Consider the following 25,733-nt stretch of genomic DNA (forward strand, 5'->3'; position numbering starts at 1 on the left):
CAGTACTTATTTTTGTGGTTGGATTAGTAAGGATGCTTGATGGTTCAAATGCTTATCAGCCATCGTCATGCTTGCTTGTCCTATTCTTAATGTTTTGGCTATTTTTATTACAGTGATTTCCATTAGGATTTTCATTAGGGTCAGTCTCAGGGAGATAAAAGTAAGAATCCATGTGTCTATTTATGTAGTGATTGGCTAAAGAAATTACATTTTTTCATTGCTATTTGATTTACCTAATTTCTGTTCTTTCACAGATATTTACTCTTCTGATTGTGCTAAATTGCACTACTGAAGTGAATGTTAAATCACATCAGGAATCCTGGTCAAGAAGAAAGGTAATGGCTACCAAAAATCCCATTCCAAAAGATCTTTTTATCCCACCAAAATAATCATATAGGGATTTTTCACAACTTAGGAAAAGAGAAGCTAGCAATATGTAGAAATTAACTTTCTGAGATGCATAAGAGAATTTATGCATAAATGAGAGACATGGGGATTATGTTTAGAAAATCCAATACTACACAGTCACTTATCTAGAGATGACTCTCAAACTTTGCCAAAAAATTACAAAGGAAGAAGGAAAACATATTAGCAAGGAAACTGCATCATCAAGCCCCCTACTTTCTTCTCATTTGAGGTATGAAATGACTCTTAAGCCCTTACCTGGGACCTTTTGGACTAAGAATTATTATATAAAAATACCACTCATTCCCATAAGCTTTGTGCTGTAGTCTAGGTTCTTACACACAGTAAAGGAGAAACAAGCGTGAGAATGCACAAGATAACAGACCCACTGGAAGTAATAAGGAGTGATAGATAATAACCAGACAGACAAGGGCCTGTCTTCCTTAAAGGAGTTGTGAAGGACTAGAGGAACCAGAATGGGGCTATTTGGTGAAGTGATTGCATGCAGCAGTGTGTTGCACTTCAAATGATCATTGGCCGTGAAAAGACAAAACAAATCGTGATTCTTGCATCTTATTTAAGTGGTTGTTGAATATGTAAAATACATTTAAATTCTATCAAAAACATCTCTTGATCCTTGATAGGGGAAGCTTCACTTTACTGGAAAATTCACTTATGTAGAAAATCTCATTCCCCCAATATTATATATGACTGAGATGTGATTATATTTAACAGTATTTAATGTTAATTACATAGTGTGTTGTTTGAAGCAATGTTGCCATGACTTTGATGTAGAACCATTATTCTTTACTGTTCCTGTGAAAGACAACCCAGGTACGTCAGATATTTCCATGCAAAGAGGGGAGCCTGGGTGGCTCATATGGTTAAACATCTGTCTTTGGCTCAGGTCATGATCTCAGGGTACTGGGATCAAACCCTGCACCGGGCTCCCCACTCAGTGGGGAATCTGCTTCTCCTTCTCCCTCTGCCCTTCCCTCTGCTTGTACTCTCTCTCAAATAAATAAATAAAATATTCAAAAACAATTACTTCCATGGAAAGAGATCAAATGGTTCACATCACCATACCTTCAGTAGTTAGATGGGATGTGGCAACAGGTCTAACTGTATGCCAGCACTCTCCCAACCCCTTCCTGTAAGACCCTCAACCATAGTCCTGTTTTCATTAAAAGTAGGGTAGGAAAAATGTAGAAAAGCAGCAGGAAGAAATGAACCTGGAAGTCTTATAGCCAATTATTACTGTTGGCAATCTCTGGGCAATCTGCAGGAGGTCAGTTGCCTGTTTGTTGAAGTGCTGATTGAAACTCTGGGACACCGGTTCTTTCCCTTAATACAAAACCAATTTCAAGCCAAGTCACTTAAGACCTTTTGAAAACCTTCTCCAAAATAGCATGTGATATCCTGAGGAAAAAATAAACCATGATTTAGTAAACGAAATGATCCACGTAGTAAGGATGGCTTTATATGGTGTTCTCACAGAAAGAGAAGGCACAGATGGTCAAGTGTAGCCAGGAAAAAAAATCTTTGGCGCACCCATGTGAGTTCCAACTTGTAATGGACTTCTCCAGATTCCCAGCCCTACCAGTTCTGGGAAATGGGTGGAAGCCAAGCCTAGGAAATAGAAAGTCCACTTACCTGATGATGTTCTTGGAGAAATTAAGGAATGTTTATGGCATTTCATAGTGACCATGGCATTAACTGTTGCTTCTTCAGATTGATTTTGCAATAGGCACACTGTCATTTCCCTCCAGATGGCAAGTGTCAAAGCTGGTGAACAATGCTGGCCTAAGATTCCACTTCAGTTTAATTGATGATAATCATGATGAGAAAGACAACACAGTAAAAAGAAGGCCCACAGTAATGAAGATTTGGCTTTATGGTGGTTGGCAGTTGACTCCTATCCTCTGCTCAGGCCCTGTTCTCAGTTAACCTTACATAACTTGACCTCGACCTTTTATTTTTTTTATTTTTTATTTATTTATATTTTAAAGATTTATTTATTTATTTATTTATTTATTTATTTATTTATTTATTTATTTATGATAGACATAGAGAGAGAGAGAGAAGCAGAGACATAGGAGGAGGGAGAAGCAAGCTCCATGCCAGGACCCCGATGCAGGACTTGATCCTGAGACTCCAGGATCACGCCCTGGGCCAAAGGCAGGTGCTAAACTGCTGAGCCACCCAGGGATCCCCCGACTTTCTATTTTTTTAAAGGATTTTATTTGTTAATTTACTTGAGAGAGAGAGAAAGAGAGAGAGAGAGTGAGCAAAAGAGAATGTGAGCTGCGGAGGAGCAGAGGGAGAGGGACAAACAGATGCTGTGCTGAGCACAGAGCCCAATGAGGGGTTTGATTCCATAACTCTGAGATCACAACCCCAGCTGAAATCAAGAGTTGGCTGCCCAACTGACTGAGCCACCTAGGCTTCCTGACCCTGATTTTTATATGAATGAACATTTTGGGCCTCACTTCCAGTGTTATACATCAGAGTTGTTCAAGTAGCAATGATGATGACAACACTTCTTGATTGTGCACTATGTGTCATGCATTTACTGTGTGGAGGCCTTCACAGAAGTTATCTCATTTGGGGATCCCTGGGTGGCGCAGCGGTTTGGCGCCTGCCTTTGGCCCAGTGCGCGATCCTGGAGACCCGGAATCGAATCCCACGTCGGGCTCCCGGTGCATGGAGCCTGCTTCTCCCTCTGCCTATGTCTTTGCCTCTCTCTCTCTCTGTGTGTGACTGTCATAAAAAAAAAAAAAGAAGTTATCTCATTTAATCTTTACAACCACCCAGATGCAAATCCTCTAATGACTTCCCACTGGACTTAAAAACCAGATCCCAAACTGGGGCCCCTAAGGCTCAGCATAATCCCACCTCTCTCTACGTCATGTCCTGCTTCTTTCCTACTTACTCTGCCTCATTCTGTTCTTGAAACACACCAACGCAGTTCCCTCCTTGGAGCTTTTCCATCAGCTCTTACCTCTGTCTGGACAGCTCTTCTCCTAGACCTCAGCATGGATGGCTCCTTCTTGTCATTCATGTTCTGGATGAAATCTCACCTCCCAGAGAGGGTTAGCCTGACAACTCTGTCCAGAGTACCTCCTTATACCTCTGTCACATCACTCTGCTTTATTTTCACCCTAACACCTAATTCTCCCCAAAAATGTTCATGTCGATTAATTTCAAAAACTTTCTATCTCCACCCATTTGAATGTAAACGTCCTGAGAATTTGGACCATATGTGTTCTTTAATTTGTTCCCAGCTCTTAGAAGAGTGCTTGGCACATAGTAGGTATTCAACAAATGAAGAACTCCAGTTTCCAGAGCAGGAAGCTGAAGCACTGAGAGGTTAAGATATCTGCCGTAGGCCACACAACTCCTAAAGGCGTATGAAGGATTTATCCAGGCTCAATTCCAAATCCCATTTTCTTAACCACCATGCTATGACATAGATTAATAGATCTCTTTACATCAAACCTGGACTCATCTAAAGGTTAGAGTGAAAACAAAACTTAGATGCCCAAGAGGGAAATTCTGGTTGTGTTAATCTACTAAGTTAATTGAGTGAGTTAAGAACTTCTTTATTGAACCACTATGCACTTTTTAATGAATCACTATTAGCTAATACCCATATTTCCCCAAAGTGCTGAATTTCAAGACTGTGCCCTCAGGAGAGAGCAGAGCTGTGAAAATATTTCACTGGTGTCCTAATAACTCTGATCAAGATAGATGCTTTTATTTTTTTCAGTAGTTTATGCAAAGTGAACCTTAAATAGACACACAATGTAGGCTGTTCAAATATTCTTGATTAAGAAGTTTAAATATAAGCATAAGAAACAGCAATTAATAAATGCTATCATCACCTTTGTTGCAGTCTCCTGCATTTGCTTATGTTAAGACATGTAATCTGTATCTGACAAAAAATACGCAAGTTTGCAGCCTTGCACTACATTTTCATCTTGTTTTGAATTATGTGTAAGGAATAAATATAATTTCTGGGTTCTTCCAATCTCCTTTTCTAAAGCTCTCCTTAAGTTATTTCATACCCTGCAAAGTTTAATTTAACCATGCTAGTTTTATTTGATAGGTTAAATGGAATTAAATTGGTTTTATAATAAATTATGCTGCAAATAATAAAAATGCTAATAGGAAATATATTCCATAACACTAATGCTATATTTCTTGAGGCTACTGAAGCGCAGTTATTATTATCATTACAGACAGCGTTAGCCTACAATTGACCAATTTATGGTTGGATTTTGGTGACACAAGGAAAAGTGTGTATGCATGGGCGTGTGTGTGTGTGTATGTGTGTGTGTGTGTGTGTAGAAGAAGGCAGGACAGTCTACGTTTTGTGGTTCTGCTTTCTCTGATCCCATGAAGATGAGAAATTTCCTTCATTTCTTTTGGTCTCTAGTTTGGAAATCTTGGAGTGGGATTGTCCCAGTGAGCTAGCTTCAGTTCTGGGAAGTCTGCTCATACTGCTTGAGAAAAGAAGGACGGGCTCGTGAGAAACCAAGTTGAGCCTCATATTTGTCTTTTCCCATAAGAAATACTGATATTAGTGATATATTACTGTTTGATGAGGTAGAAATCATGGTGTTATTAGTGTAATGTGTATTTGTATATTTGCAAACTTGCCCTGGGAAAAATGAGAAACAGATTCCCAATTCTAAATGACCAGTGAATAAGCTGCCTTTGGGAAGATAACCCCTTCCTTAGTTGGGGGCTGCTTACCATTATGCACTTGACTCTACTAAGTTTGTAGCTGGTGAATGTTTGTGGTCTTACTGCATCTTGATCTTGTCTGTGAAGTTGGGCTTAGAAACATAAAATGACATATTAACCTCATGAAGACATCATATAGAAATAAGCAGCATGCCTCTCTAAGTTGAATTTGACCTTATGGCTCTGTCATAAGAGAATTACATAGAATTTATCTAACAGGTGTGTCTGGGGGTTTCAAAGAGTGAAAGAAAGAAAAAAATGAAAGGAAAGAAGGAAGAAAGGAAAGAGGGCAAGAGGGAGGGAAAGAAGAAAGGTTTGGCATGACCTAATACTAGTTTCTCATTATCAAACCTGTTTTCTTGCCTTTATTTTCGTCATTATTGAGTCCATGGTGAAAACTGTAAAAGTAATAATGTGAGATGCAATTCATTCATTCATTTGTTCATTCTTCATTATTTTTATAGACTTCTTCACTGTGCTGATTTTTTTTTTGTCTGAGTACAGTATTGATCACACATGACAAAGTGGAGCTCCCCAAGCTCCTCCCCTTCTTCTGGGGGTCTGGGGTGGAAACTGTGGATGTTGGGAGATTCTCAGTATGTTGGGGGAGGAATTGGGGCAACAACTTTCCAGCAGCTGAGGGTCTCTCTCTTCCTCTTGCTGGGGCTGGTGGTCTAGGGGGCTCTTACTCTTTGGAGACCATGTGGACCATAAGGTCCATCATCCCATTGCTGTAGCCAAATTTACTGTCATACCAGGAAATGGGCTTGACAAAGCAGTCATTGAGAGGAATGGCGGCCCCAGCATTGAAGGTGGAAAAGTAACTGTCACTGTTAAAGTCACAGGAGACAACCTGGTTTTCAATGTGGCTGAAGATGCCCTTGGGAGGGCCCTCTGATGGCTGCTTCACCAAGCTCCTTGATGTCATCATATCTAGCAGCTTTCTCCAGGTGGCGAGTCAGATCCTTGACTGACATGTTAGGGGTGGGGACCCGGAAAGCCATGCCAGTTATCTTCCCATTCAGCTCAGGGATGACCTTGCCTTTAGCCTTGGCAGAGCCAGTAAAAGAGGGTATGATATTCTAAGCATCCCTTTGGCCATGATGCCACAACTTCCCAGAGGGACTGTCCATGGTCTTTTGGGTGGCAGTGATGGCATTGACTGTGGTCATGAGTCCCTCCCTGATGCTGAAGTTGTCATGAATGACCTTGGTCAGAGGGGCCAAGCAGTTGGTGGTGCAGGAGACATTGCTGACAATCTTGAGGAAGTTGTCATACTTCTCATGCATGGTTCATATCCATATCTGCACATGGGAGCATCAGCAGAAGGGACAGAGATGATGACCATCTTGGTCCCATCCTTCAAGTGAACCCCAGGCTTCTCCATGGTGGTAAAGACCCCAGTGGACCCCATAACATACTCAGCATAGTCATCACTCTATTTGATGTTGGCAGGATCTCGCACCTGGCAGATGGAGATGGGCTTTCCATTGATGACAGGTTTCCTGTTCTCAGTTCTGACTGTGTGGGGTATTTGCCGTGGGTGGAATCATACTGAAACATGTAGACCATGTAGTTAAAGTCAATGAAAGGGTAATTGATAGCAACAATATTCACTTTGCCAGAGGTTAAAAGCAGCCCTGGTAACCAGGCTTCCAATATGGCCAGATTCAAATCCGTTTACTTCAACCTTCACTATCATGTCTTGGGGTCACAGGGCTGATACTGCACCAGAAGATGGTCTGTACAACCAGAGGAGCAGAGCCACTGCGCTGATTTGTCTTTCAAAATTCTACTAAATATCCTGCAGAGGGTGCACTTTCCTTAATTTAGGTCCTTCCAACCACTTACCGACCAAAAAAGGACAAATTGTTTTTTAAGATTAAAAATTGTTATCTTGTCATTTATGACAACATGGATGGACCTAGAGGGTATTATGCTAAGTGGAATAAGTTAGACAGAGAAAGAACAAATACCATATGACTTTATTCACATATGGAATTTAAAAACAAGACAAATGAAAGAACAAAAACTAGAAACCGACTCATAAATACAGAGAACAAACTGGTGGTTGGGGGGGTGGGTTAGGGAGACGGGTGAAATAGGTGAAAGGGATTAAGATGTACAAATTTCCAGTTATAAAGTCAATGAGTCACAGAGATGAAAAGCACCGCATAGGGAATATAGTCAATAATATTAGGGACGCTTGGGTGGCTCAGCGGTTAGGTGGCTGCCTCCGGCTCAGGTCATGATCCCGGGATCCGGGATGAGTCCTGCATGGGGCTCCTGCGAAGAGCCTGCTTCTCCCTCTACCTATGTCTCTGCCTCTCTTTCTCTCTCTGTGTGTGTCTCTCATGAATAAATAAATAAATCTTTAAAAAATTATTATAATAATCTGGTATGGTGACAGATGGCAACTACACTTACTGTGCCTCATGAGCATTGCATAATGTAAAGAATTTTGAAATCCCCATGCTGTACACCTGAAACTAATATGATATTATATGTCAACTAAGTGTCAATGATAAAAATTTAAAAACTATCCAATAAAAATAGGTACAAGTTCTATTTTCTTTCCTCTACCAAATATTAGAAAATGAAATATGTAAAAGGCAAAGGAAATATAGTCTCTTTTACCCTTTTGCTAATAGAAAAATCAGTCTCAGTATCTTCCTTGGTTTATGTGGGGCTACGATCGGGAAGCCTGTGTCCTCCCTCATGAACAGAGGCTTTTAAAAATTTGCTACATCCTTGCAGCTTCCTTTCTTCCTCACTTCTGTGTGTATATGTGTATTTCCCTAACTAAAAACTAGCAGAACACAGTGTACTACAAAATAGTGCTATCTGTGCAGGGACTCTGTATGTTTAATTATCTACTAATTTGGAAGCAGGAAACAAAAGAAATGGCCTATGTTCCTCTGAGAGACTTATCTACAAGTTCTGAGAGTTTTTAAACAGAATATAAATGTTTCTTAGCTGGTCAGTTTTTAAGTGGCTCTCATTCCTTCTGTCAGAATATGAGGTATAGATTTTAATCAAAACTTTCAATTTTGGGGGTGCCTGGGTGGCTCAGTCAGTTAAGTGGCTGCCTTTGGCTCAGGTCATGATCCCAGAGTTTGAGCTGCTCCCTGCTCAGTTGGGAGTCTGCTTCTCTCTCTGCCCCTCCCTCTCCTTATGCTCTCTTTCTCTCTCATATAAATAAGTAAAATCTTTAAAAACATCCTTCACTTTTATTTTTCTGAGTGTTGATTTTCAAGCGTGTAATAACAACCCCCATTTATTTCCTACTTCCTATGTGCCAAGGAGTGTGTGCTCATTATTTATCTGTATGATTCCATTTAATAGTTACAATAGCCTTTTGGGCTGGGTACTATTACCATCACCTCTATTTTAAAGACGAGGTCACTGAGGATAGGAAGGGTTGGGAGTTGTCCTGTATGGCCCAACTCACACAGCAGAACCGGGATTTCATGCTAGGTCTGAATGACTCTAAATCCTGGCTTTTTAAATTTTATACACGATGTTTCCCAAGGTGTGGGTATATTAACTACAAATTTAAGATGTTGGTAAAAAGTATTATACTCACGGAAGGAATCCTAGATTTTCTGTAGTCACATATCTCTGCTTTATGGAAAAAAAAAAAAAAAAGCCAAACCTGATGCCAAAGCAGGTCTTAGTGGTTTCTCCATTGAACATCCAGGACCAGAACTCAGGCCTTCTGACTCCAGGCCCAGTGCTCGTTCCTCTGATTAGAAATGTTTCCAAATTTAAACTTCAGTTTATAGGACCATTAATAATCCTCTCTAAAGAAGAGGCAAGAGGTTTCAAATTCTTCTCAGAGCAAAAAAGAACTGACATCAAAAGGTTTCTTTGGGGTCATTTGTCTCATTGTGACTTTGATTTGGCCTTGATCTTTATTTAGAATTTCAGTTTTATGCTCTGCAACAAGTTTGGCCTTGTTGGAGGACCGTCCAAAGGTCAGCAAGTTGGCTGCTGGTGATTGGATGCTCACTCAGAAGCCAAAATCTATTACTGTGCCCATGGAAATCCCCAGTTCGCCTCTGGATGAGTATCACATCCATTCTCTGGAAGCTGTGGGCCTTGCGGGCTTTTTGCACACTGCTCCCTAGGAGCCTAATGCTGGTTGAACAGCACTTCATTCTGCAAGGCCGGGTCACAGCGGGACAATGGCTGTTCGGCCTTCTGGATTTTCTCTTTCTTCTCTCAGTCAGCCAATGATTCTGATTCTGTTTCATTTTCTCCAAGAAGGTGTGGTTTAGAGGAGAAAGAATCTTCCTGACTTTGTTTAGCTGTGTTATTTTGTTGAGTACAAACATCCCCAGTATCTCCAAGGCTCACAGAAACTGTCACAAAGATTTTCTTTCCAAGTAACAGCCCATGCTATCGATGAATAGGCTTACCCTACTCTTGCATACACAGCACGTTTCTTTTTTTTTTTTAGATTATTTATTTATTTATTCATTTATTTATTCATGAGAGACACAGAGAGAGAGATAGAGGCAGAGACATAGGCAGAGGGAGAAGCAGGCTCCACGCAGGGAGCTGGATGTGGGACTCGATCCCGGGACTTGGGGATCACGCCCTGAGTCAAAGGCCACCCAGGTGTCTCCAACACATTTCTTATATTGAATATTCTGTTTAAGTGTTCCTACAACGATAATTTCTCAGCTAATATTGAATTTGTTCTAAAAACAATGATATTTTTCAAGGATAGAAATAGTCCCTCTATAATCCATCTAATAAGATGTTTCTCTTTATTTTTGAAGAGGAAAGATCTGGGCTTGAGTTCCACCCCAGCTATTTAGCAGGTAGTGGTCTTGGGCACAGCAAGTAACCTCTTTGAATCTCAGTTTCCTTATCAGCAATAGAAGGGTGATGATAATTACCTTCTGCATAGACTAATGTGAGGACAAGTGACATATATAGGAAAGTGCTTTGTAAACTATCAATGATTCAAACCTTAGTTTATGTCACATTGTCACATATCTGTGAACATTTGAATGCTCATATGTTATTGACATGATTGTTTATATGTTATGATTTAGGCTTGGACTAGTCTTGGATCATAGTTGTCACTCTGGGGCAGTGGTTCTCAACTGGGGACAACTGTGTCCCCAGGGGATATTTAGCCTTGGAGATTTAGTCTGGAGATATTTTGGGGTATCACATTAGGAAGATGGCGCTGGAAACTAGCAGGTAGAGGCCAGAGACTCATCTAAACATCCTACAATACATGGGATACCTCCCTACAACAAAGAATGATGTGTCCTAAAATGCCAATTGTGCTGAATTTGAGAAATTCCCCTCTATAGCGGTGCCTCTCAAATTTTAGCATGCATCAGGATCACCTGGCGGCTTGTTCAAACACAAATTACTGGGCCCCATCCCAGTAATAGGCATTTTCTGATTCAGAAAGTCCAGGATGGGGTCTGAGAATTTGAATTTCTAAGAAGTTTCCAGGTAATGCTGATGTTGATGATCCAGGGACCACACTTCGAGAACCATTGCTGGAAACAATTCCATCAATAAAAATTGGTTGATTTGATATGCTTCTTTGCTTAGTCAATGCAGCAAAATAATGTCTTTACTTGTTAAATGGTGTAAAATTCATATTAGCTAGTTTGGCTCCAGGTCTAAATCCTTTGTGTGATCCATGTGTGATTATAGGCAATGACAAGACTTTGCCTGGCAGGCCTCATGGAGGGAAGCTGCTGTCCCCACATCAGAAATGGTACACAGCCAGTGTGTTACAGTTTTCAGGAGGGAGTAGCGTTTGAGGACTCAGATCCCCCCCATTCCTCCATGCTCACATGCATAGCCACTTTCCTAGCTCAGATGCCTCTATTTACTGCCTTTACTAAGACACTTCTCCTGACTCATCTTTCTATTTCTAGCCTTTCCTATCTTCTCCCCAGCTTACGGGGCTGGGAAGTCCATGAGTGGAGCTGGCCCAAGGGGAATGACACGAAACCATCAGGGCTGCCCCTCTTAGAGGTATCAGTTTAGCTACTACAATGAAAAGTGCATAAAATCCCATAAGAATTCTGATCCCATCATGTGCCATTCTAGGCCACTGATTATAGCTGGGGAGTGGGAGAAGTACTGTGATTGGCTGTCCCACCAAAATCACAAGTGAGGGGCAGGGATATCATCTTAGGAAGAAAGCAGTGGCAATTATCAGACAAAAGGGCAAAATGGGGATCCCTGGGTGGCGCAGCGGTTTAGCGCCTGCCTTTGGCCCGGGGCACGATCCTGGAGATCCGGGATCGAATCCCACGTCAGGCTCCCGGTGCGTGGAGCCTGCTTCTCTCTCTGCCTGTGTCTCAGCCTCTCTCTCTCTCTCTCTCTGTGTGACTATCATAAATAAATAAAAATTAAAAAAAAAAAGGGCAAAATGATGCTGGACAGACAGAGCCAAAAAATCTTCAAAGCATCTAATAGGAATATGGATGGAGTATGCATGCCATGGTAAGAACTTGGACTTTTAATGCAGCTTAGGTGATAAGTTTGGTTTTGAACACATTGTTTAGGTGTATATGGACTACATGGTAGCCAACAAATATTTGGATCTTGCCTAAGGAAAATAAAAAAAGAAAAGAAGAAAAGGAAATTGGAGAGATTACTATTATGCATAAAACATGAAATAAAACAAAATTAAAAATTTCAATTTTAACAATGACCACTGCTATTCCCTGTAAGTCAACCTTGAGGTGTCTGCTAAGTACCTGCGGTGTGATGAACACTTCAGTTCTTAGGCTAGAAGACAGTGGGATTTATTTCCAGTTTGTTTAGGTCATAGCCATGCTTCTGAATCCTCTTGAAATTAATAATTTTTCCTATAAGCACCATGGCCAAGCAACACGATATACAGTTTATATAGCAATTGACTTCACATAATTTAGGCAGAGGACCAATATTTCAGTTTAATCAAAACATGTAGAGAAATAATTTTTATAATGATCTTTACAGTTGGTCAAAATATTTTACCCCTTAATATTATGATATTGTGATGAACATCAGTGGAAGAGTCTTGATAATTTTTTCCTCAGGTTTTCACTCAGTCAGTAGGAACTGGTCAAATGGTTAAGATTGGACGAGATCATAAGAGTGAATGTGTATATGGAAGCAAATTGTAGTTGCTGTAAATTGTGTCTGTATAATTTGAAGGAACTATAGTGGGAAACATGTAGGGGGCATATTACCCAGACTTGCACTGTCTAATATGGTAAATATATAAACTTGACCATAGTGCCCATAGGAAAAATGATTGATTTCAAGGGGATTCAGAAGTAAGTGGGGGAGGGGATCAATGAATTAGGTAAGAGACTAAGAGTACACATACCATGATGAGCACTGAGTAATGTATAGAATTGTTGCATCACTATATTGTACACCTGCAATTAATATAAAACACTATATGTTAACTACACTGGAATTAAAATAAAAACTTAATAAAGATATTAAATAAAATTTAAAAATCAATTTCTTAGTCATACTAGCCACACTACAAGTGCTTAAAAGGCTTATGTGGCTACTGTCTACTATATTCAGCAGCACCTGCATAGGACATTTCCATCATCACTGAACGTTCTATTGGGCAACGCTAATCTAGACAGGATGGGGTCAGTTCCCTTTCTTTGGGATGAAATAAGCTAAATTTAAATTTTAACAGGGATTTTTCTCTTTCCTGGCGCCCTAAACTAAATCCTGTCAACCCTACACTTAAAACACATCCCAGATCTACCCGCTTCTCTCCTTTTCCACTGATATCATCTGAGTCCAAGCCACTAATATCTCCCTTTTGTAACTGCAATAGCCTCTGGACTTATCTCCCTGTTTCCATTCTTTCTATTTATATATGGTCTCCAGAGACCACTCGCTGAGCGCTTTGTACGGCTCCTGGTACTCCAAGCGCCAAGCAGACTCCAGAAAGCCTGAAAGGCCATCATGGCAGTGAAGCCCAAACTCCACTATCCTAATGGAAGAGGCCGGATGGAATCCATAAGATGGGTTTTAGCTGCCGCTGGAGTCGAGTTTGATGAAGAATTCTTAGAAACTAAAGAACAGTTGCAGAAGTTGCAGGATGGTAACCACCTGCTGTTCCAACAAGTGCCCATGGTTGAAACTGACGGAATGAAGTTGGTGCAGACCCGAAGCATCCTCCACTATATAGCAGATAAACACCACCTCTTTGGCAGGGACCTCAAGGAGAGAACCCTGATTGACATGTACGTGGAGGGGATGCTAGATCTGCTGGAACTGATTATCATGCATCCTTTTCTAAAACCAGATGACCAACAAAAAGAAGTGGTTAATATGGCCCAGAAGGCTATAATTAGATACTTTCCTGTGTTTGAAAAGGTTTTAAGGGATCATGGGCAAAGGTTCCTCGTTGGTAACCAGCTGAGCCTTGCGGACATTATTCTACTCCAAACCATTTTGGCACTAGAAGAGAAAATCCCCAATATCCTGTCTGCATTTCCTCACCTCCAGGAGTTTACAGTGAAAATAAGTAATATCCCTACAATTAAGAAATTCCTTGAACCTGGCAGCAAGAAGAAGCCTCCTCCGGATGACATCTACGTGAGAACCGTCTACAATATCTTTATGCCATAAACATCACATACATCTGTGAGTGAGAGCTAGCCCCTAGAGATTGCTGTGTCCACAGTAGCATCTTAACTGATGCCAGGCTGCCCTGATCCCAGCTCTGTCATGGTGCTATGTATAACTGTTCCTCAGTTGGGTCTTTCATGTCAAGATCTTTTCTAGAAACATTGACCTTTTGTTTTGTCCGGTGGATAATTGTTATGCAACTTTTATCTGAAAGCCTTTTCGGAGAGGCTTGCATTTAAGTTAGATCTGATGTAGTTATTCATTTCCTGATAACCAGAATGGGCAGGACCTTGTATTCTCCCTTGAGCTTTTTCTCCCCTGCTTCTTATCACTGTCTAAAAGCAGTATCCTAATTTTTGGTGTTTTGTAACAACCCAGAATATCTAGTGAATAATTCCTCTCAGCTATGATAAATCTGTGGTAGTAATGAAGGCAGTCAATATTAGCCAAAATAAAGAATTTACAAATCAAAAAAAAAAAATATATGGTCTCCATAGAGCAGTCAGGGTGATTTTTAACAATGTAAATTTCTTGAGAGAAAAAAACACACAAAAGAAGAAAATCAAGCATTTATTGAACTCCCACTATTTGCACCACTGTGCACTGTTCTATCTTCTTTAACCTTCACAAAAATACACGAAGAAGGTATCATAATTCCCTACTTCTTGCAAAGGTGGAAATTAAGGCTTAGAAGAGGCAAATAACTTGTCTGTGTTTGCCTAGCTAGTAAGTAGCAAAGCTGTCGAAGAAACAAATGAATGATCAGACAGCACAATCCATAAGTTTCCAACTAGACTGCCTTGCAAAATACTATTAAACCCTAAGAGAGATTTGTTATGGGGCCCCTTTATCTACCTGTTTGTTTACCTGGGCTTTGTGTCTTCAGTTATGAGGAGAGTAGTCTCCTCATCAGGTTAAAGTGGAAGTTCTTTATTCCTTTAACTCTCAAAGATACCAAAGTGGCAGGTGGAGTTTTGATGTGGCCTCTGCTGAAAGGTCCCCTCCCTGACCAAGTTGGGCCATTGTCCTAGGGTTTAGCAGGGGCTTCCGTGTTATTGGATTTGAGGTTTAGCTGAAAATGCTGGCTTTTGAAAGCACACTGGTACAGATTCAAGGATTCAAAACAGAACACACACAAAAAGCCAGTAAAAATGATAGCAAAGTGTGATAAAGTAAAACAGCATCTCGGATTGTGTAAATTGGGGCACCTGGGTGGCTCGGTCGGTTAAAGTGTCTGACTCTTGGTTTCAGCTCAGGTCATGATTTCAGTGTCCTGAGATTGAGCCCTGATTTGGGCTCCGTGCTGAACGTGGAGCATGCTTAAGATTCTCTATCCTTCTCTCTCTGCTCCTCCCTCCAATTCATACTTTCTCTCCCTCTGTTTCTTAAAAAAAAAAAAAAAAAGAAAGAAAGAAAGAAAGAAAGAAAGGAAGGAAGGAAGGAAGGAAGGAAGGAAGGAAGGAAGGAAGGAAGAAAGAAAGAAGAAAGAAAGAAAGAAAAAGAAAGAAAGAAAGAAAGAAAGAAAGAAAGAAAAAAGAAAGAAAGAAAGAAAGAAAGAAAGAAAGAAAGAAAGAAAGAAAGAAAGAAAGAAAGAAGAATGTGTGAATACATCTACGGTTATCACATTGTTGATGATGGTGTCCTTCTTTGCCACTATGCTACCTCTTTCTCTGCGTTGCTTCACAATATTCCGTCTATCACATCACTCTATTAAGAGTATGGATGTGAGTTGCAGCAAAAGTAAGTTTTATTATTCTCATTACATTTGTTGCAGCTAAGGGATCTCTTTTAGTCAAAGTAAAAGCTTCTTCCTTTCCTCCAAAGAAATAGATCTCATCTCCCATTTATCCTCTGAGTGGCAGCACTGGGACATATGGGAAGCTGTTGGCATCAGCTACAGAAACGATGGAGATTTGTAAGCCTCAGTGGTTTTTGATTCAACGAATTTCTTCAGCTAAATCAAGTGATCTTCAAACCCTCGCCCCTCACCCCCAACATTCTCTAGCATAAAAATCATTGAAACTCAGTTCTTGGGCTGTGGATAAAGCAGAGGAGGGGGGTGAAACTTTATAATATTAGAGATGAATAATTTGTTTCAGTCTCTAATTTTACTAAGGAGGAAACTAAGAGGTTGATGTTACTTGTTCAAGGTCATAGAGTTAGATAAGGGGATAACTTAAGTGGAAAAGAGCGTGGATTTTAGAGCCAAACTGGGTTCAGCCTTTGAATCCTGTTATTTACTAGCTGTTTAAACCTGGGAATGCCATTTAAATATGCTGAGCCTTTCTTTATTCATCTGTAAAACTAGGATACGAATACCTAGATTGCAGGGTTGCTTGCTGTTGCAAGTTAGGGGATATCTATTAAAAATCACTTAGAATTGTCTATTAGTTATCTGTGTTACAAATAACTCCCAGACTTAGCAACTTAAGACAGCAAACATTTTTTATCTTACAGTTTCCGTGGGTCAGGAATCTGGGGATGGCTTGGCTGGACACCTCTGGCTCAGGATTTTTACAAAGCTGCATGATATGTCATGCAAAATGTCATTTACGTGGATGTGAAAAGTAGGAGCTGGGGACCATCTCAGAGGTTGCCTAGGATGGTCTTTCTGTTATAGAACAGTTGATTTGGCTTAGATGCTAGGTCAAATAGTATTAGTACCCAGTCAGCCTATTGGATCAATGTTCATCTCTAGGTTGTATTCTCAGCTTGGCCTTATTTAAAATTTTTATCAGTCACTTAGATGATGATATAAAATAATAGTCTTTAATATTTCTCGATCATGCATCTATAAAAACTTCTGAGCATCTACCTCAATATACATACATTTATTTATAAATGTAAACATCTACCAACCATAATTTATAAACATCAACATTAATTTGTTAACCAATAGTAAGGCTTAAATTCTTTCTTTCTCTAGATGAATAAAAACCCCTAGAAAAAGTTCTTTTTTTTTTTTTTTTTTAAACCTGAACCTGAGAGTATTGTCTCATGTATTCTCTGGGTATATTTAACCCCCCGACATAGAAAGGGGTGGAGACATAGGGAATGTGGTGAGTATCAGAGTCAGGATCCAAATAAATCTCAACAGGCTGGAGTTACAGACAAATATACCAAGATTGGGGACAAATCATGCAAAAAATCAACATGCCCGGTTGTAAGTCACCTTATCTAGATCCTTGCACAGGTGACCTTTCCAGGCAAACGAATGACAAAAATTGTTTCCTTCTTCAGGGAATAAGACCTGATGAGCTGAGTGCAGGAAGGATTTCAGTCCCAGTTTTTCATCTCATCTGGACCCCTTACACAGTGTACACACTGTACAACCATGCATGGCAGACCTGTGGCTTCTCAGTAGCACATGTAAAAAATAGTCTTGGGGGATGCCTGGGTGGGTCAGTTGGTTGAGTGTCCAGCTCTTGGTTTGGGCTCAGGTCATGAATTCATAGATCATGGGATCCAACCCCAAGTCAGGCTTTGCACTAAGCAGGGAGTCTGCTTGAAGATTCTCTCCATCTTGGGAGTTTTAGGTCAATTAACGGAGGCCCAGGGAAGAAAAATCAAGTTCATGGTAGAAATAGGCTTCAGGAAAAAGGCTAAATGTCAATTATTAGAAATGGTGCACACATTTGGCCGAAGACATTGAGACTGATTTGATGCCATCATCTTGTTATTTTTATCTTTTGACCCCTTACACTAGAGAGACGCTAATTCCCTACCTCTTGAGTGTGGGCTGGACAAATGACTCCATTCCAAAGACTAGGATATGGCAAAATATGTATGATTTAGTTGTAAAACGATGGAATGGCTTTTCCTTACTCTCTCTCTTGGGTCTCACATTCTGGAGGAAGCCAGTTGCCATGTTGTGAGGACACTTAAGCAACCCTATGGGAGGTACACGTAAAGAGGCGTCTTGCTAACAGCTATATGAAGGAGCCGTCTTGGAAGCAGATCCTTCAGCTTTGATCAAGACTTCGGATGACCACTGCCCCAGCCTGACTGCTGCCTCATGAGAAACTCTGAGCCAGAACCACCCAGCTAAGTTGTGCCCAGATTCTTGACCTACAGAAACAGTGTGAGGTAAAAGACCTTTGTTATTTTAAGTCAGAACTTGGCAAACTATAAATGGAAGGCCGAATCCAGCCTGCTGCCTGTTTTTGAAAATAAAGTTTTATTATTGGAACACAATCATTATTGGAACACAATCGTGTTTATTGATTTATATATTGTCTATGGTGGTTTTCCCATTACAGTGGCAGGGTTGAGTAATTGTGATAGAGATTATGTGACTCACAAAGCCAAATATTTACTATTTAGTTCTTTACAGAAGGAAAAAATTTTCAATCCCTGCCTTACTGTTCATTTTTGGAGTGATTTTTTAAAATGCAAGAGTAGATATGTAAGACAAAGGAATATGTCAAAGATTGCTAAGAGAGATATACAAGAATAGACATTTTCTTCTTTTAAAGATTTATTTATTTGAGAGAGAGAGTGTGTGAGCAGAGAGAGAGAGTAGAGGGAGAGGGAGAGGGAGAGGGAGAGGGAGAGAGAATCTTCAAGTAGATACCTCACTGAACATGGAACTTGACCCAGGGCTCAATCACAGAAGCCTGAGATCGTGACCTGAGCCAAAATCAAGAGCCTGCTGCTTAACTGACTGAGTCACCCAGGTGCCCCAACATTTTCTTCTTTATATTGACTTTTGTTACACCTGGCCATGACCTCTGGAACTGCTAGTGCCATCTTGTGACTATGGCAAGAGTCAGTTGAAGGATAAAGCCAACATAGTGAGAATAGCAGAGCTTAAAGATTATTTATTTATTTATTTATTTATTTATTTATTTATTTATTTATGAGAGAGAGAGAGAAAGAGATAGAGAGAGAGAGGGAGAGAGAGAGAGGCAGAGACACAGGAGGAGGGAGAAGCAGGCTCTATGCCGGGAGCCCGACATGGGACTCGATCCTGGGACTCCAGGATCACACCCCAGGCCAAAGGCAGGTGCTAAACCGCTGAGCCACCCAGGAATCCTGAAGAGGCAAAACCCACAAGAGACTCTTAACTATAGAGAACAAACTGAAGGTTTCTGGAGGGAGGTTGGAGGGGCATGGGCTAAATGAGTGATGGGCATTAAGGAGGGCACTTGTTGTGATGAGCACTGAGTGTTATATGTAAGTGATGAATCACTAAATTCTATACCCAAAACCAATTGTACCATATATACTAATTAGAATTTAAATAAAAACTTGAAAAGAAAAGAAAGAGGAGCAAAACCTGGGTGTCATATTAATTTAATGTATCAACTTGACTGGGCTCAGGGATGGCTAGATGACTGGTTAAACATTATTTCTGAGAGTCTGTGAAAGTGTTTCCGGAAGAGATTAGCACTTGAATCCGTAGTCTAAGTAAAGAAGATCACTTTACCAATAAAGGGGAGCATAATCCAATCTTCTGAGAGCCTGAATAGAACAAAAAGGGGGAGGAAGGAAAAATTTGCTTTCTTGCTTGAGCTGGGATATACATCTTCTCCTGCCCTTGGCCTTTGATGCTCCCAGTTCTTGAGTCTTCGTTTCAGCTTGGAACTTACATCACTGCCTTGTCCTTTGGGTTTGGAGTGAAGTTGGGTTTTTATCAACTTCCCTGGGCCTCCTGCTTGCAGATGGCAGATTATGGGACTTCTTAGTCTCCATAATTGCATAAGCCAATCTCATAATAAATCCTTTTGATGTATCTATATGAATCCTAGTGGTTCTTTCCCTCCGGAGAATCCTGACTAATACACTGGTCTGCCATGAAGTCATCATGCCACTAAATTAATCAACACTGGAACTAGTCTACCTCAACTCTACAGATTTTCTTACTGTTTTAGTTCTTTGAGTTGGGATTTTGGTTATACGCAGCTTAAAATAATCTTAATTGTATCATTATACAGTTGAACAAAGTAGCTCTGCAAGCAAAAGGAGCCTAACTCCACTCAAAAGCATATTAATTTGTCTAGGCAACTGGGCAATGGGTCAGCGGAGCTTGATACATTGTAGGATCCTAGTAGCCGAACCCAAATTGCCTCCACCTCACACTTTCCATTGTTTCCTCCTCCCCTCCGAATCTGCAATGGTCTCTACAGGAAGAGAGCCAGAACATACTGGGCTGCCCTGGATTCCTGGTGTCTTGTAGGCCATGAGCCTGGGAGAAGAATGGACCCAAAAAACATACTTACTCACCTATGGCATGTCCGTTGCTTTCAGGGTGGCCTTAACACCTGTCTGCACTCTGACCAGTGAGTGGTCTAAGGAGTGCAGAGTGGGCCTGATCTCTACCAGCATCAGAACTGTGCTGTGGGGACCCACTCCCACCTTTAACCTGGCACTGACCAGGTGGGGGTGGGCTTTGTATTTCGTACTTCCTCTTTTCATTTCTTGGATTGGTGTTTGACACAAAGCAGCTCCAAGGTTCTTTCTCTTGCATGGGGCATCTCTTGCCCGTGTTCTTGGTAACTGAGCTCTGTGGGTCAGATGACAAAATCAAGGTACAGAGGATATTTCTATATGTCTCAAGTAAGAACTTTCGCCCAATTCCCTTGTCTTTAGGTACTTATTACTACGTAGCAAGTTAATTCTAAAGGGCCATCCTGGTCTCATCCTTCATGGTTTTCCAGCCCACTGGCCCACTGTGTTGAATTCCTAACAACACAAACTCCAGCCATGATGCTGTTTGCATTTTTTCTTCTTGATACATATTTTCTTGTAAATCATTGTCCGGGCTTGTGTGCCCCAAGGCTCTGCTCCTCAAAGGTGGTCCTTGGACCAGTGGCATCAGCATTGCCCTGGATGATGCTTTATTATTTTATTATTTTAAAAAGATTTTATTTATTTAATCATGAGAGACACACAGAGAGAGACAGAGACACAGGCAGAGGGAGAAGCAGGCTCTCTGCGGAATCCTGATGCGGACTCGATTCCAGGATCCCCAGAATCCAGACCTGAGCCAAAAGCAGATGCTCAACCACTGAGCCGCCCAGGTGCCCCCCAGATGATCCTTTAAAAACAACACATTATTTTCCCTTGAGGTTCCCTCTGTTCTCCTTCCAGAAGCATTCTTCAGGTCTCCTCTCAGCCAGAGCTATGGTTTACAATTAAACTATTGTCATCCAGCAGAACAACCCCCATTCCACGATTCAGTGTGTCCCCTTCTCCCCTTCCCACTGTGTGGGGTCATTTCATCCTCAGCCCCCCTGTGGTCTGAACAAGCAACTCCTCCACGGGGAGGCGAGCTTTGCTGTCTTCCACTCCTCACTGACCTGTCTCACCCACATACTGTGAATTTGAGAACCTTCTTTGCCCAAAGGGAAAGCTTGTCTGGATTAGAAAAAGTCCTGCGTAGAAACTTGACACTGTCCTGAGCCGGGAGTATTTGGAATCACACACAGGAAAGGGCTGCGAATTTGTTGACCTGCCCAAATGTCAGAATGTGTGTGTGGTCATCTCTAATTACGGCACTCCCGGAAGCATCACCCCGAAAGTACGACTGCTATGAACCACAGCACGTCCTCCAGCTAATCCTCATTAACCGAGGTGGACATTCTCTTTCTGCACGCCCTGGCTTCTCAACCGTGCCCTTCCTGCAGTCTTCTCATGCCTTGGGGACTCATTGATGTCCTCTGGGGGCACACGTCCCTAGCTCTGCCCCCGACTAGATACATTTAATAGTTTTTTGTAAATAACCAGCTCTCATCAGCCAAACTCTGGGTCCCATTGAAGGACCCGTGGGTGGTCCTTCAGGCCCTTCTCAGTGTGAGATAGGACTTCTCACACTGAGAAGCACCTGTTCTCTGATGAGAAGGCAGGAACTCTCATTGGCTGCCTCCTCTTGTGCCAGGGAGCTTTTGATTTCCACCCAGGTATCTGGCCTCAGTTTAGGGGTGCCACCAGTTGCAGATTATTAGTCTGGACCAGGCCTAATCTTTTTGCTTGTTTTCTTTCTTTCTTTCCTTTTTAAAGATCTTAGTTATTTATTCATGAGACACACACACACACACAGAGGCAGAGACACAGGCAGAGGGAGAAGCAGGCTTCCTGCAGGGAGCCCAATGTGGGACTCGATCTCAGGACCCCGGGGTCATGACCTAGGCCAAAGGCAGACGCTCAACCACTGAGCCACCCAGGTAGCCCGCTCTTTTTGCTTTCTGTCTGTGGGACAACACCACAGGAAGTAGAGCTTGCCCTGGGGGATTCTATGCTTAAAGAAGGACTTTCTCTCTGATCTTCCTTGGCCTTCCTGGAGGTGTTCATCCCTTCTCTTTCATGCACCTGCTGGCCATCTGTACCTCTTCTTTGGAAAAACATCTACTCAGATCCTCTTCAGACTGTGCTTCACAAAGTGACAATTAATTAAATGTATCAAATAATGCTCTCCCTTTTTGGAAAATAAAACAATATTTTCCCTATGAATTAAAAAAACCACTCCATACATCTATACATCCATACATCTATGTATAAATGAATAATTGTGATCAAATCTTGCCTCCTTATTTAAGTACATTTCTTTTCTTTCTGGCTTGGTTTCTCCTCCCCCCATCCCTAGACTCCCCACTGCTCCTCCTCCCAACCCATGTTAATGAAAGTGTCCTTTCATATTTCTTTCCATGCCCATATAATCATATTCAAACAGAGCTATGCATAAGCCTATTTATGACTATGTATATGTTTTATTCAAAGATATTGTATTATACATGCTTTTCTGCATCTTGCTTTTCCACTCAACAACCTCTGGAATAATCCCTCCAAGCTAACTTCAATGGCTCTAATTCATTCTTTTGAATGGCTATATGACAATCCTTTGTATGACAATACTGTGATTGAATCAGCTTTCTCCTGCTGATGGGCACTCGCTTTGTTTCCATTTTGGCCATTATGTACCATGCTCCAGTAAACGATCTTGTCCTTGTACTCTCTGTACTGTAGTTTTCATTTTTTGTAGGGTCGGCTCCCAGGAGTGGGATGTTTGGATGAAAGGGTGTACAGAATCTTTAATTTTAGTTGATATTGTCAGTTTGCTCGCCAAGAAGACATTAATCTAGCAATGCACAGCTGTATGTTTTCCCTGCAACCCTGTCAACAGGAGACATTATCTGTTTTTAGGAGGTTATCAATCCGGTGACGTGTAAAGTGATATCATATTGTGTATTTAATTTGCATTTCCTGAGTCAGCAAATTTGAGCACACTTTCACTTTTCCTCAAAACTTCTACAACTTGTACCCATTCAAGTTTTTTTCTTTTACTATCTTCAATTACGTCTTGGAGCCAGAAACATCTTTACTTTAAACACAAAATTCATCTTTTTCCCTCATAAAAAAAAACCCCTCACTTTCATTATACAAACACACATTCATGTTTCTTTGCCATTATGTACTTTGATCACCCATAATTAATTAGTTGTACATCTTAACTAAAGCCCTTATCTTTGAGGTACATTTTCTACTTTTTCACTTCCTGGAACTCCTATAGTCAAACGATGGTGGGATTGGTGCTCTAATTTTCTTATCCTTCACCATGTTCCATTTTCCATCTCTGTGCCTTTTTGTTCTACTTGCTAGTAGGCCCTTAATTTTCTTTTCCACCTTTTCTATTGAGTTTTTCATTTCTACTTTCATGTTCTTAATTTTTTTAAGTGAGTTTTACACCCCCCCTGGGGCTTTGAACTCATGACCCTGAGATCAAGACTCACACTATTAACTGAGCCAGCCAGGCCCCCCTCATGTTCTTAATTTCAAAGAACTTCTTTTCCTTCTCTGAATGCTTCTTTGTTTTATACTATCCTATTTTTCTTTCATGGATGTTTCATCTTCTTTTAAATCTGCATATAAATATATATATATATTCTGAATATATATATCAAATCTGAACATATATATATTAATTAAAGCATAAGTAACATACAATGTTATTTTAGTTGTATTAGATGTACAACATAATGACTCAGCAATTCTATACATCGCTCAGTGCTCATCACAATAAGTGTACTCTTTTTTTAATAAGTGTACTCTTAATCCTCTTTATCTCTTCCATCTATCCCCTCCCACCCTCGTTCTACATATATTTTAAGACATATTTTTTTCCTCTTTCAGTAGTCTCTGCATCTTCCAAATTGCTTTAGGCCTTGTTTGTTTTATTTTGGTTTTTTTTTTTGGTCTTTATTTTCCATATAGAGATGTTCCTAAGGTGTCTTGTGATCTCTGGTTCTCCGCTCTCATTTAAAAATAAGAAGGTAAATACTGGCTGGAAGCTCTGAATGCACAGGCCTGCCTTACACTGAAGGCTGACCTGGCTATTATACTTGTCGGGAGCTCCTCCTCCTCCTGATATCAGAATCTTTAGACCTGTCTTCTTGGGCCTGGCAGATTTTCCTAAGTAGAATCTTCTAATCTCCTTCCTGCCTGTACTGTGGAAGGGAGGATAGAAAGACCTGTACTTTCACTTAATTCACACCCACACCCCCTCACCCCCACTCACCCCTGCCCTGCCCCACTTCCAGGCAGATATTCCAAGTCATCTTCTCTTCTTTCTCTAGAGAATAAGACACTACTGTTCTACTGGTAGTATGGAGTAGAACAGGAAATTTAAGGGTCTATGTCTCAAACAAATTTCAAGCCATCCTCCTTATTTTATTTTCACTTTATCCTTCCTTTTAGAGGTCCCTGGGGCCACCAATTTGTGAACCTTTGGAGGATTCTGTTTTGTAAATCGAGTTGGTTTTTGACTTTCCCTGTTGATGGCTTATACCTTCTCTGTCATTCTCACATCTGGATATTTCCAGACCCAAACTTTGTGTTGCCTCCTTTCCTTCTCTTTCTCCTTAAGGTTCCATGCTCATTCATGACAGAATCTTTTGCTGTAGTTCTGGAAGAATTGAAATACAATACTCTATCCGTATGAATGCAAATCTTTCTTTTATGTGTCTTCCTTGTACTTAGTCCATACAATTAGGATTTCTTTGTTGACCCAATCTGACATTCTCTGCTTTGTAGTTTAAGGATTGCTGCATTAGATTTTATTTCTTATAACTGATTTTATAGCTATCTTTTTTTTTAGATGGCTATTTTCTCTTTTTCTTTCTTTAGTAGGTCTGATCAAATTGTAATTCATTCTCTTTCCCCTGATAATTACTATGCTTTTCCAATCTATCTTCCATTTTTGGTTCTCATAATTATATACCTATTTCTCTACCATTGTTGAAAACAAGACATCAATGATTTCCCTTATCAAGATGCTCTTTATACTTCACCATATGTCCCTGCCATCTTGATTAGCTGACTCTAGAATATTTTTACTCTTCCTTCTGCCTTTACTCCAAGCAAATGAGACCTTTGGAACTTTTACACTAAAATTTCTCTACCCTCCTCCCCCTAGATTCAACTCTCAATGCCAATATTTTTTTCATGGAACAGTTAACTTTTGATTGTATGCTCTTGTTAGAATTTCCCCTTGCAGTATGTTTCTTCTTCAAAAGTCCTTGAGGACAGTTCAGTTCAAGTTTTATTGCATTTAAGAACTTAGGATCTGGCACCAGATTCCCTGGGCTTTGATACTGGCTTTGCTTCTTTCTTGTTTTGTGTCTATAGGTCGGTTACTTAATCACTCTGTGTCTCACTGTCCTTCTTGGTGAAATGGGGTTAATGCTAGTATATCCTCATTAAGATTTTGTGAGGGTTAAGTTAGTTACTGCACGACAAGTACTTGAAACACTGCCTCTTTCATAGTCTTTTTTTTTTCATAGTCTTTTTTTATCATCATCTTTCTTTTTAAAGATTTTATTTATTTATTCATGAGAGACACAGAGAGCGACAGAGAGAGAGAAAGGCAGAGGCACAGGCAGAGGGAGAAGCAGGCTCCATGCAGGGAGCCCGATGTGGGACTCGATCCCAGGTCTCCAGGGTCACGC

General features: G+C 40.7%; 1 protein-coding gene and 2 pseudogenes across 1 annotated transcript in view; 2 read left to right on the forward strand and 1 right to left on the reverse strand.

Annotated features, from left to right (window-relative positions):
* The first annotated feature begins 210 nt into the window (after positions 1–210).
* MAP3K7CL (MAP3K7 C-terminal like) overlaps positions 211–25,733 on the forward strand; it is a 79,103-nt gene continuing 53,580 nt past the window's right edge. The window contains exon 1 of the mRNA XM_077878695.1: positions 211–335. The gene's annotated coding sequence lies outside the window, so the exon portion shown is untranslated. The remainder of the gene's footprint in view (positions 336–25,733) is intronic.
* LOC144301563 (glyceraldehyde-3-phosphate dehydrogenase pseudogene) lies at positions 5,840–6,856 on the reverse strand (annotated as a pseudogene).
* Positions 13,093–14,272, forward strand: LOC144301627 (glutathione S-transferase A4 pseudogene; annotated as a pseudogene).

This window comes from Canis aureus, chromosome 30, assembly GCF_053574225.1.
Source record: "Canis aureus isolate CA01 chromosome 30, VMU_Caureus_v.1.0, whole genome shotgun sequence".
Classification (NCBI taxonomy): domain Eukaryota; kingdom Metazoa; phylum Chordata; class Mammalia; order Carnivora; family Canidae; genus Canis; species Canis aureus.